The following is a 14,266-nucleotide window of genomic DNA, read 5'->3' as shown; positions in this document are numbered from 1 at the left end:
TACAAATCGTGGATGAGATTTTTAGCGACGAAAATTTTCGTCACAAAAGGGTGCAAACGATTTACTTTTAGTTACGAAACTTTTCGTAGCTAAATATCGTAGATGAGATTTTTAGCGACGAAAATTCTCGTCGCCAAAGGCTGCAAACAATTTCTCATATATATCGAATCGATTACTTTTAGCTACGAAACTTTTCGTAGCTAAAAATCATGGAACAGACTTTTAGGGACGAAACTTTCGTCGCCAAAAGCTGCAAATAATTTTTTAAACCGCTCAAATGGATTACTTTTTGTTACGAAACTTTTCGTAGCTAAAAATTGTGAATGAGATTTTTAGCAACGAAAAATTTCGTTGCCAAAGGCTGCAAACAATTTTTCAAAAAATTGAATGGATTACTTTTAGCTACGCAACTATTCGTATCTAAAAATCATGGAATAGACTTTTTGTCACGCCCCAAACCCGGAAATCGGATTCATAGAAATCCCGATTGCCGAATCTGGTGCTGACAGCCTCCGTAGTACCCCATTCTCGGATCCTAGCGTTCACACGCCAGATTCCGATCCTGGGATCCTACAAGGAGGATTTTTTTTGCCAATGTACATTTATCTCGTAATAAGCATAACCACAAGTATACCCAAATCATAAAGGCAACATCATCATCACATATCCACTAATATAATCATTTGAATACAATGCTGAAAGGGAAATACATATATCGAAATCAAAGCTCCAGAATATAACTGCACGTTCCAAGCTCAACGCTGCTGCAACCTAAAAACGCCTGCACGCATCTATCGTGCATAAGCTTATAGAAAGCTTAGAGGGTGGTGTAAGTGTGTGCACAAGGTAAGTGCCAAGTATTCGATACAATGCCATTATCATACAAACTGGAAGTACTGGTAATCCATAAACCGTATAATATCGGAATAAGCAAAGATACTAGCAAGATCATGAATTATCTGAGTAAACAGAAATACTCACAAGATCATAGATCATACGATAACAGAGTAAGCGGAAATATGAACAAGTCCATGAGCCAATCGATATATACGCAATATATAACAGCTACGCAAACGAGGAGTCATAAAGAGCCAAATATCAAATGTAGAGGATGCAATACAATATACATTTCTGATGAGTAACACAAATAGCATCGACCGTAACTAGACCATATAACCATATAAATGCAATTGGGTATATAATTCCTTATGTGTTCACAAACACGTCAGCCATATCTAAACCATATAAATGTAGAAACACAATAACCCAAGATGTCGTATGCCGCGGATGTAATGCAATATGCGGTGCGGATGGAATGACCATCTTGGAGTGTGAAGTCGGGATGGTAGTACGTAGTATCGCAGGCTATGGGGTCCATCACAAGAGACTTCTATCCAAACCAGTCCCATACCTAAATTTGGATAGTCGGACTCAATGTGGTAGACTCCCGATCTCAGGGTTAGTCGCGCGCCCCAACCGAAATCCTGGCCATTGCGAAGGCACACGTATCAACTAGTTGCTTACCACCAACCCGAGTAGATAGTAAATGAATGAATGCATGAGTATGTAACTCTTACTCAATAAGTCCACATATCAGTACGGTTCCTCTCTGGGATCATCATCGGGGTTTAGTACACTCCAAATGGCACTGCCGCTCTCCCAGCCGCAGTCCAAGTGAGCATAAGAAACCTCACTATCCGCCTGGCCAATAGTATGTCAATACCTATCCGGCACGTCGATAGCGGACCCATTCACGAGCTGGTCAAACTCAGCCTAGCAATGCCCCCTACCCTCAGGCGAGTAAGGCCACACCCCCTTCCAACCGACCACGACACGGTGGGAGACGCGGCCTCTGGTATTTGGCACTCGGGCGCTCATGTATCCACTCGGTCTCGGCGTTGGGGCGTACTCAGCCACGGAGGTTTAGGGATTTTCACCCGGGGACATCTATGGCGCCGTATGCTAGAACCAAACATTTCCGGTGTCTATTTGGCCATCCACGATATGCTGTGGAGGCTACGGCCACGATGTCGCTAGGGCGTATAGTAATCATAATGCGAGATGCATGAGTCATACAATCCGAGTCATGCATCGATCCTGCACATACCGTGTGCTCATGTGAGATAACCTCCACCTATCGGGAGTCTCATAACAACATGCTCAATGACATATGCAATGATCAACCACCTCTCATAACAAACATGCAGATGATGCGTATGGGCATGTATCATGATGTTATGTGTTGTCACATACTCATAACCGGTATCCACAACCAGCATCGATAATCGACCTCGACCATGTGGACACTTAACCAACATTGCCCCCAAGGAATGGCCTACATAGAGTCAAACATATAATGGGCCCACGGCCTCACACAAGGGCCTAATATACAACACAATGGGTCTTACTCAAAGGCCACATATACACAACAGGTGGAACCCTGCTCATGGGTCTAATACATATCACAATGGGCCTTGCCCATAGGCCATGAATACATCACAATTGGCCTTGCCCATAGGCCTCAAACACAGGGACATGTGGGCCCTACACATGGGTCTTGAATTCATTAAATGGACCATGCATCATAGGCTTAATACATATCACAATGGCCTCAACTACGGGTCACATATACATCATGCAGAGGTCTCGACAATCGGCCATGGCAATCGAATTCAGCCTCGAGAATCGGCCTCGACAATCGGGCTAGCCAATACAATCGACCTCGACAAATCGACACCGATAATCTACATTGATAATTAGCACGACAATCGGCCGATAATCAACACCGACGACCGGTCACATAGACAAGTCTGGGTCCAGATGAACAGTCGATCAATCATAATATAAAGATCGACCCTCGACCATGGTTATATCAAATCCGGTAGCATGGAGCCATCCGTCCATGGTAAATGGGGCCCACTTATTTGGGTTAACCCACTAAGAGAATGATGAGAATGGGCATGATAAGGCCTAAGGAAGGGTCACAATGTGGACATCCAACCATCAATGCCAGAATGTGGACATTTAACCAACATTGCTCCCAAGGAGTGGTCCACATAGAGTCAAACATAAGATGGGCCCAAATATCCAACAAGTGGGCCTCAAATAGTCATCACAGGTGGGCCTTACACATACAGCACGTGGACCTACACATCACGGTGGGTCGATACATTGGGCCGCACGCCACACCAATGGGCCTCAATTCAACAAGTGGGCCGCATCAATGAGCCAAAAATACATCTCAATGGGCCTCATCACAAGAGTAGGAATATTTCACAATGGCCTCACTAAATGGGTCGGAAACACATCTCAATGGGCCACGGCGTATGGCCGAGTATATATCACAATGGGCCACGACCCATTGGCCGCAACCCGTGGGCCTCAAATACCAGTGGGCCACATTACTGGGGCCCATATATAAACCTCCGGTGGGCTCTGCTCATGGGCTTCAAATACATAATATGTGGGCCCTACCCATGGGTTTTATACACATCAAATGGGTCACGCGTCATGGGCCAATACATGTCACAATAGGCCTTGCATCAATGGGCCGCCCTAATGGGCCTCGTACACATCAAGTGGGTTGTATCAAATAGGCAGCACTAATGGGCCTCGACCCATGGGCCCTGATATATATATCATAATGGGGTGCCTAACCTGGATGGCATGGATAAAGATACATCAAAGTGGGCCTGACAAATGGGCCACAACATACATCAAAGTAGGCCTCATAACATGGTCATACATACATCAAATTGGCCACATCAATGGGCCCCATGTATGTTAAATGGGCCACACTCAATATAAGTGGTGATAATGATTTCCACTACTAAAATTTTCAAGGTCCGCCATAACATTTATTTCCCATCTAATCTAATCATAGGGTCTCAAGATTTCAAAGATAGCCGTTCAATCCTCACCGTGCACTATGGTCCACTTGATAAGTAAATCTGACTTATTTTCGTCCCAAACCTAAAAAAAAGGATCATTTTCCAAAAATGGTTGGACGGTTGGATGAAACACATGCATCATAGTGGGTCCCATAGGGATGGAAGGAATAGATAAGTCACATGTTCCATGATGGAGGTCCACGATTGTGGACACAACACATACATAAATAAGTCTTAAGTAAGACCCACCAAGATGTTTATTTTCCACCCAACCTAGGGCCCAACATATTGTCCATCCAAAATGAGGCCAACATGATGTTTATCTTCCATCCAAACTAGTCATAGGGTCACATGGGCCTAGGGCCCACTGTAATATTTATTTATCATCCAACTTGGGCCACTATAACATCTATTTGCATCCAACCTGTTGATAAGGTCTTATAGACCTGGGGCCCACCAAAATGTTTATTTCCATTCAAGCCTGTTGATAAGGTCATACAGACCTGGGGCCCACTACAGTATTTATTTATTTATTATTATTATTATTATTATTATTTTTTCAACCTTGTGATAGGGTCACATGATCATGGGACCCTGAAATGTTTACTTGCATCAATCTGTTGATAAAGTCGCATGGGCCAGGGGCCCACCGCAATGTTTACTTACCATACAACCGATTCATAAGGTCACGTGGGCCTTTGGCCCTTTGTAATATTTATTTGTCCACCAAATTTATTCTTTTTTTTGGGTATGGTTATGTGGTCACTGGGGTCCACCATGATGTAATTCACAAATCAACCCATTCATTATGTGTGTCCCACCAATTTAAGGGTCCAAACCGAGTTTCGGGTGGATCCAAGGGACCCCAGCCGTTGATTCCATGTGGCTTGGCATACCACCGCATGAAAGGTGATGGTGTGGGCCATTCGAGAACTTTTTGTGTGATTTTGGAACCAACGCATCATAAAGGGGACCTATTAAATGAGCGGCATGGATGTAGAACATACATCATGATAGTGTCCACAACTGGGCTAAGGGGGCCTCCCTGTTTAACGTTAGACGTCCAGATCCTCTGGACGTCAAGTAGCAAATGCATGCCACATACATATATTTATTTATTTATCTAGGTGGGACCCACATTAATCGGATCTACTCAGTCCATTGTATGTGTCACACAAAATTAGGGGTCCAAAACAAGTTTCATCTGCATCCAATTTCAGGTAGGCCCCACCAGTGATTTTATATGTTTTAGGCATATCTTCACATGATTTTATATGGTGTGGCCCACGAGTTCCGTATCTGGCTGATTTTTGGGACCAAGGTCGAGGGGACCCATCAAATGCATGGCGTTGATGTTCGAAAAGCATCACGGTGGGGCCCACAACTAAGGCCGTGAGGCCGGCTCGTTTGTCACGCGGCACCCACGCTGCTGCTGGCAGGCACGTGTCCTTGTGGTTTTTTATTTTTTTTATTTTTTTATTTTTCTCGAGTTTTTCATATGTGGGGCCGTGTCTTGAGAATCCACTCGTCCATTAGATTCCATGGCCTAAGACGGATCAAACAAGTCCACTATGCAGTATGTTTTTGGCGGGTAGGGACATCAGGTGGGTCCTAATGGATCTTAAAGGTAAAAAAGTTGTTTCCCCTGCCAAAAAATCGGATTGGATTCATTCTTTGGCTCAACGCCTAAAATTGGCTTGGAAATGAAATGGATGGTGTGGATTCGATTTTTACATCAAGGTGGGGCCTACATAAGTAGCCTGCCCCAAAAGTTCTCCCCCTGCTCCTACTTGTGAAAAACGTCCAGCGTCTAGGGACGCTGGACGGACCGTGTGCACGTATTGTTGAAGGTGGGTCCCACGTGTGGGGTCCACATGGACATGGCCCACTTGATTTGGGTCAATCTTATATTTATGTTTTCCAATTGCCGTTAAGTGGGGCCCACATGGCTTGGACGGCCGTAAGGTCCATTTGGTGGACGGCTTGGACATCACATACATCAAGGTGGGGTACATCCAGATGGGCCACACGGCCACATTATCATACCAAATTAATGAGAGAAAAAGAGAGAGAAAGAAGCACCCACCTCGAGATCTCTTCTTCCTTCTTCCGCCAATGCATGATAGAGCCCCAAAGAAACAATTTCAATGATGGAGATGATCATTGGATGGTGGAGATGGGAGATAGGGAGGTGGGCCACACTAGCTCTCTCATGGGAGCCATGGACGTGGGTTGCTCCATGGAGGGATTGCTTAGAATGGAGAGAAGTGAAAGAGAGAAATGATGTAAGGGAGTGATGGGAGAGAGGGATGGTGAGGTAATGGGAATTAATGGGTTTGACTTATGGGGAAAAGGAAAGGTAAGGTGGTATGGTAGGGTGATGTCACCCCTAGGGTGACATCATAGTAATTAATGTTTCTAGGGAAGTACAACAATAGGAATAGGTGGGTCCCACAATCAAGCGATCAATGGCCTAGATAATGCACGGGCCGGATCTTATAATCTGAGCATCGTATTGACGCACAAGACGCATCGTCGGAACCGCGGCGACGGCACGGTCAAAATGACATAGGTCTCATTTTGAGTCGGCTCGGGTTTACAGGATATGACTCAAGAGCATGCGCCAATGCTATCTACTCGTCCCGGGTCGCCGAAACTTGACTAGAGGGAACCGTAGAAGTTTATGGAATGGTACAGGCTAGGTTATGGGTCTTACACTTTTAGCAACAAAAACCTTCGTCGCTAAAAGCTGCAACAAGGCTTTAAACAGTTAAGATTACTTTTAGCTACGAAACGTTTCGTAGCTAAAAAACCTGGATGTGACTTTTAACGACGAAAATTTTCATCGCTAAAGGCTGCAACAATTTTAAGAACGTGGATAAGACTTTTAGCGAGGAAAATATTCGTCGCTAAAAGTCAAACCTGTTATAATTCATCATATTCTTCCTGATATACACCTGTTATATAATATATTTCATCATATTCACATTCACATCCATCTAAACCCAAACTATGTAAATTCATCCAAACATAAACTACATTCATCCAAACATAAACTGTATCCATCCAAACACAAACAATCTTATGGAAAAAAAATAAATGAAAAGAGAGAGAACATATGAGTGGTGATCCAGACAAATGAAAAGAAATTAGGTTTAGGTTATAGGTTATAGGTTATGGCTTTAGGGAATTGAGAATAGATTAAGGTTTAGGTTTAAGAAATCAGGTTCTGGTTTGGGTTCGGTATCGGGTTTAGGTTTGGGTTTTCAAGTTTAGGTTTAAGTTTAGGTTAGGGAGTTGAGATTAGGATTAGGTGTAGGTTTAGGTTTAAGGATTTGAGATTACATTTAGGTTTTAGGTTTAGGTTATATGTTTAGGTTTAGGTTATAAGTATAGGTTATAGGTTTAGGTTTAAGTTAGGTTATAGGTTAAGGTTTAGGGAATTGAGAATAGGTTAAGGTTTAGGTTTAAGTTAGGTTATAGGTTAAAGTTTAGGGAATTGAGAATAGGTTAAGGTTTAGGTTTAGGAAATCGGGTTCGGGTTCGGGTTCGGGTTTAGGTTTGGGGTTTCAAGTTTAGGTTTAGGTTAAGGAGTTGAGATTAGGATTAGGTGTAGGTGTAGGTTTAGGAATTTGAGAATACATTTAGGTTTTAGGTTTAGGTTATAGGTTTAGGTTTAGGTTATAAGTGTCGGTTATAAGTTTAGGTTTAAGTTAGGTTATAGGTTATAGCTTTAGGGATTTGAGAATAGGTTAAGGTCTAGGTTTAGGAAATCGGGTTCGGGTTCAGGATCGGGTTTAAGTTTAGGTTTTCAAGTTTAGGTTTAGGTTTAGGTTAGGGAGTTGAGATTAGGATTAGGTATAGGTTTAGGTTTGGGGATTTAAGAATACATTTAGGTTTTAGGTTTAGGTTTAGGTTTAAGTTTTATGTTTTAAGTTTAGGTTTAGCTCATAGGTTATAGGTTATAGGTTATAGCTTTAGGGAATTGAGAATAAGTTAAGGTTTAGGTTTAGTTTTAGGAAATCGGGTTCGGGATTAGGTTTAGGTTTGGGTTTTCAAGTCTAGGTTTATGTTTAGGTTAGGGAGTTGAGATTAGGATTAGGTGTAGGTTTAGGTTTAGGGATTTGAGAATACATTTAGGTTTTAGGTTTAGGTTTTGGTTTAGGTTATAGGTTTTGGTTTTGGTTTTAGGTTTAGGTTAAGGTTATAAGTTTAGGTTATTGGGTTATAGGTTATAGGTTAAGGTTTAGGTTATAGGTTAAGGTTATATGTTTTGGTTTAGGTTTAGGTTTAGGTTTAGGTTTTAGGTTTAGGTTAAGGTTATAGGTTTAGGTTAGGTTTAGATTTAGGTTATAGGTTATAGGTTGTAGGTTTAGGGAATTGAGAATAGGTTAAGGTTTAGGTTTTAGGTTTAAGTTAAGGTTATAGGTTTAGGTTAGGTTTAGATTTAGGTTATAGGTTATAGGTTGTAGGTTTAGGGAATTGAGAATAGGTTAAGGTTTAGGTTTAGGAAATTGGGTTCAGGTTCGGGTTTAGGTTTGAGTTTTGAAGTTTATATTTAGGCTAAGGAGTTGAGATTAGGATTGGGTGTAGGTTTAGGTTTAACGATTTGAGAATACATTTAGGTTTTAGGTTTAAGTTTTGGTTTTGGTTTATAGGTTTAGGTTTAGGTTTAGGTTTTAGGTTTAGGTTAAGGTTAAGGTTAGGTTATAGGTTATAAGTTTAGGTTATAGGTTTAGGTTTATGTTATAGGTTTTGGTTATAGGTTATAGGTTATAGCTTTAGGGATTTGAGAATACATTTAGGTTTAGGGATTTGAGAATACATTTAGGTTTTAGGTTGTAAGTGTAGGTTATAGGTTTAGGTTTAAGTTAGGTTATACGTTAAGGTTTAGGGAATTGAGAATAGGTTAAGGTTTAGGTTTAGGGATTTGAGAATTCATTTAGGTTTTAGGTTTAGGTTTAGGTTTTAGGCTTAGGTTTAGGTATAGGTTATAGGTTATAGGTTATAGCTTTAGGGAATTGAGAATAGGTTAAGGTTTAGGTTTAGGTTTAGGTTATAGGTTTTGGTTTAGGTTTAAGTTTAGGTTATAGGTTATAGGTTTTGGTTTAGTTTAAGGTTATAGGTTTTGGTTTAGGTTTAAGTCTAGGTTTTAGGTTTAGGTTAAGGTTATAGGTTTAAGTTATAGGTTTTGGTTTAGGTTATAGGTTTTGGTTTAGGTTAAGGTTATAGGTTTTGGTTTAGGTTATAGGTTTAAGTTATAAGTTTAGGTTAGGTTTAGGTTTAGTTTATAAGTTGTAGCTTTAGGGAATTGAGAAAAGGTTAAGGTTTAGGTTTAGGACATCGGGTTGGGGTTCAGGATCGGGTTTAGGTTTGGGTTTTCAAGTTTAGGTTTAGGTTTAAGTTAGGGAGTTGAGATTAGGATTAAGTGTAGGTTTACATTTAGGGATTTGAGAATACATTTAGGTTTTGGGTTTTGGTTTAGGTTTTAGTTTATAGGTTTAGATTTAGGTTTTAGGTTTAGGTTAAGGTTAGGTTTGAGGTTATAAGTTTAGGTTACAGGTTACAGGTTATAGGTTAAGGTTTAGGTTTAGGTTTTAGGTTTAAGTTAAGGTTATAGGTTTAGGTTAGGTTTAGGTTTAGGTTTAGGTTATAGGTTATAGTTTTAGGGAATTGAGAATAGGTCAAGGTTTAGGTTTAGAAAATCAGGTTCGGGTTCGGGATCGGGTTTAGGTTTGGATTTTCAAGTTTAGGTTTAGGTTAGGGAGTTGAGATTAAGATTAGATGTAGGTTTAAGTTTAGGAATTTGAGAATACATTTAGGTTTTAGGTTTTAGTTTATAGGTTTAGGTTATAGGTTTAGGTTTAGGTTTAGGTTTTAGGTTTTAGGTTTAGGTTAAGGTTTAGGTTTAGGTTTAGGTTTTAAGCTTTAGGTTTTAGGCTTTAGGTTTAGGTTTGGGTTTGAGGTTATAGGTTTAAGTTATAGGTTATAGGTTAAGGTTTAGGTTATAGGTTAACGTTTAAGTTATAGGTTTTAGTTAAGGTTTATGTTTAGGTTATAGGTTATAGGTTATAGCTTTAGGGAATTAAGAATAGGTTAAGGTTTAGGTTTAGGAAATTGGGTTCGAGTTCAGGATCGAATTTAGGTTTGGGTTTTCAAGTTTAGGTTTAGGTTTAGGTTAGGGAGTTGAGATTAGGATTAGGTGTAGGTTTAGGTTTAGGAATTTGAGAATACATTTAGGTTTTATGTTTACGTTTAGGCTTAGGTTTTAGTTTATAGGTTTAGGTTATAGGTTTAGGTTTTGATTTTAGGTTTAGGTTATGGATTATAGGTTATGCGTTATAGGTTTTGGTTTAGGTTAAGGTTATAGGTTTTGGTTTTGGTTTTGGTTTAAGTTTTAGGTTTAGGTTAAGGTTAAGGTTATAGATTTAGGTTATAGGTTTTCATTAGGTTTAGGTTTAGGTTATAGGTTATAGTTATAGGCTATATAGCTTTAAGGAATTGAGAATAGGTTAAGGTTTAGGTTTAGGAAATCAGGTTCGGGTTCGGGATCGGGTTTAGGTTTGGATTTTCAAATTTAAGTGTAGGTTAAGTAGTTGAGATTAGGATTAGGTGTAGGTTTAGGTTTAGGGATTTGAGAATACATTTAGGTTTTAGGTTATAAGCGTAGGTTATAGGTTTAGGTTTAAGTTAGGTTATAGGTTAAGGTTTAGGGAATTGAGAATACATTTAGGTTTTAGGTTATAAGTGTAGGTTATAGGTTTAGGTTTAAGTTAGGTTATAGGTTAAGGTTTAGGGAATTGAGAATAGGTTAAGGTTTCGGTTTAGGAAATCAGGTTCGAGTTTAGGTTTGGGTTTTCAAGTTTATGTTTAGGTTAAGGAGTTAAGATTAGGATGAGGTGTAGGTTTAGGTTTAGGGATTTGAGAATAGATTTAAGTTTTAGGTTTAGGTTTTAGTTTATAGGTTTAGGTTTAGGTTAAGGTTAGGTTATAAGTTTAGGTTATAAGTTATATGTTATAGGTTAAGGTTTAGGTTATAGGTTTAGGTTATAGGTCATAGCTTTAGGGAATTGAGAATAGGTCAAGGTTTAGGTTTAGGAAATCGGGTTCAAGTTCGGGATCGGGTTTAGGTTTGGGTTTTCAAGTTTAGGTTTAGGTTTAGGCTAGGGAATTGAGATTAGGATTAGGTGTAGATTTAAGTTTAGAGATTTCAGAACACATTTAGGTTTTAGGTTTAGGTTTTAGGTTATAGGTTTAGGTTTAGGTTTTAGGTTTAGGTTAAAGTTAGGTTATAGGTTATAAGTTATATGTTAAGGTTTAGGTTATAGGTTTTGGTTTAGGTTTAGGTTTAGGTCTAGGTAATAGGTTATATGTTATAGCTTTAGGGAATTGAGAATAGGTTAAGGTTTAGGTTTAGGAAATCGGGTTCGGGTTCGGGATCGGGTTTAGGTTTGGGTTTTCAAGTTTAGGTTTAGGTTTAGGTTAAGGAGTTGAGATTGGGATTAGGTGTAGGTTTAGGTTTAGGGATCTGAGAATACATTTAGGTTTTAGGTTTAGGTTTAGGTTTAGGTTTTAGTTTATACGTTTAGGTTATGGTTTAGGTTTAGGTTATAGGTTATAGGTTACAAGTTATAGGTTTAGGTTTTAGGTTTAGGTTATAGGTTTTGGTTTAGGTTATAGGTTATAGGTTATAGGTTTAGGTTTTAGGTTTAGGTTATAGGTTTTGGTTTAGGTTTAGGTTATAATTTTTAGGTTTAGGTTAAGGATATAGGTTTAAGTTATAGGTTTAGGTTAGGTTTAGGTTTAGGTTATGGGTTATAGGTTTAGGAAATTGAGAATAGGTTAAGGTTTAGGTTTAGGTTATAGTTTATAGGTTATAGGTTTAGGGATTTGAGAATACATTTAGGTTATAGGTTTAGGTTTAGGTTATAGGTTTAGGTTAAGGTTAAGTTATAGGTTATAAGTTTATGTAATACGTTATAAGTTATAAGTTTAGGTTATAGATTATAGGTTATAGGTTAAGGTTTAGGTTGTAGGTTTTGGTTTAGGTTAAGGTTATAGGTTTTGGTTTAGGTTTAGGTTTTAGGTTTATGTTAAGGTTATAAGTTTAAGTGATAGGTTTAGGTTAGGCTTAGGTTTAGGTTATAGCTTATAGGTTATAGCTTTAGGGAATGGAGAATAGGTTAAGGTTTAGGTTTAGGACATCGGGTTGGGGTTTAGGATCGGGTTTAGGTTTGGGTTTTTGAGTTTAGGTTTAGGTTTAGGTTACAGAGTTGAGATTACAATTAGGTGTAGGTTTATGTTACGGAGTTGAGATTAGGACTAGGTGTAGGTTTAGGTTTAGGGATTTGAGAATACATTTAGGTTTTAGGTTTTAGATTTAGGTTATAAGTGTAGGTTATAGGTTTGGTTTTAAGTTAGGTTATAGGTTAAGGTTTAGGGAATTGAGAATAAGTTAAGGTTTAGGTTTAGGAAATCGAGTTCAGTTTCGGGATCGGGTTTAGGTTTGGGTTTTCAAGTTTAGGTTTAGGTTTAGGTTAGGGAGTTGAGATTAGGATTAGGTGTAGGTTTAGGTTTGGGGATTTGAGAATACTTTTAGGTTTAGGTTTAGGTTTAGGTTTTAGGTTATAGCTTTAGGGAATTGAGAATATGTTAAGGTTTAGGTTTAGGAAATCGGGTTCAGGTTCGGGATCGGGTTTAGGTTTGGGTTATAGATATAGGTTTTAGGATTTGAGAATAGGTTTAGGTTAAGGTTATAAGTATAGATTATAGGTTAAAGTTTAGGTTTATGAAATCGGGTTCGGGTTCGGAATCGGGTTTAGGTTTGGGTTTTCAAATTTAGGTTTAGGTTTAGGTTAGGGAGTTGAGATTATGATTAGGTGTAAGTTTAGGTTTAGGGATTTGAGAATACATTTAGGTTTTAGGTTTTAGGTTTAGGTTTAGGTTTTGGCTATAAGTATAGGTTTTAGGATTTGAGAATAGGTTTAGGTTAGGGTTATAAGTTTAGGTTAAGGTTTTAGGTTATAGGTTTAGGTTAAGGTTTAGGTTTAGGTTTAGGTTATAGTTTATATGTATAGGTTTACGTTTAGGTTAAGGTCTAGGTTTAGGTTATAGGTGTAGGTTTTGGGATTTGAGAATAGGTTTAGGTTAAGGTTATAAGTTTAGGTTAAGGTTATGGGTTATAGGTTAAGGTTAGGGCTTAGGTTATACTTTATAGGTTTAGGTTGTAGTTATAGGTTTTGGGATTTAAGAATAGGTTTAGGTTATAGGTTAAGGGTGTGGTCCCTGCAAATACAGATATAAACACGGCCTGCTCCAATTGGCCAGGCGCTTCCAATATTGTCCATAGGAAATGGACAGCTTCATCATAGTTATAACAGCGGTTCCCATCTTCCAGGGACCCCCCCTTAACATCCGGATAGCTCCGACGCACATCCGGGTCTACTCCATTAATTTCGAGCAAATATAAATATAAACACGGCCTACTCCAATTGGCCAGGCCCCTCCAATGATGTCCATATGAAATGGACAGCTTCATCATGATCATAACAGCGGTTCCCATCTTTCAGGGCCCCCGCTCAACATCCGGATAGCTCCGACGCACATCCGGGTCTACTCCATTAATTTCGAGCAAATACAGATATAAACACGGCCTGCTCCAATTGGTCAGGCCCCTCCAATATTGTCCATAGGAAATGGACAGCTTCATCATGATCATAATAGCAGTTCCCACCTTCCAGGGACCCCCGCTCAACATCCGAATAGCTCCGACGCACATTCGGATCTGCTCCATCAATTTCGAGCTAATACATTTAAAAATAACATAAAAGGTAAGTAAAGCAAGAAACATCCATATGAAAATATTGAGGGGATTTACTAGTGTATCTATATTCCTTCTATGTACTAAGTTGATTTTGAGTTGATTATGACTAAGATGTTGATATAACATTATATGTGATGAGGGTTGCATTACTAGTGTATCTATATTCCTTCAAAGCGATGACTTGGACAGTTATGGATTACCAAATTGTAGGCCAACACATGTAAAATTTGTTGGTCCTAGTAAAATTAGTTGACTGAACATTATGTATTTCCTCAATTCAAAATGGTGTCCATTAAAAGCAATTCTTAGAAGAAACTCACAGTTTAGTGGGCTTAGAACTTCTTTTCTCCTGCCTTCCAATTTCTCCTTCATATCAGAAAGAGACTCGAACTGAGGAGCATACGAAACCTGTAGTTGATTCCCAAGGAAAGCAAACTCATCTAGTTTCCTCTTTACCATTTCCTATGGACAGCATTAGAAGAGCCTGAAAAATTGGAGACAGCCGTGTTTATATCTATATTTGCTTAAAATTAATGGAGTAGACCCGGATGTG

This window comes from Magnolia sinica, chromosome 1 (genome assembly GCF_029962835.1).
Source record: "Magnolia sinica isolate HGM2019 chromosome 1, MsV1, whole genome shotgun sequence".
Taxonomy (NCBI): Eukaryota; Viridiplantae; Streptophyta; class Magnoliopsida; order Magnoliales; family Magnoliaceae; genus Magnolia; species Magnolia sinica.
This window is presented reverse-complemented; position numbering follows the sequence as displayed.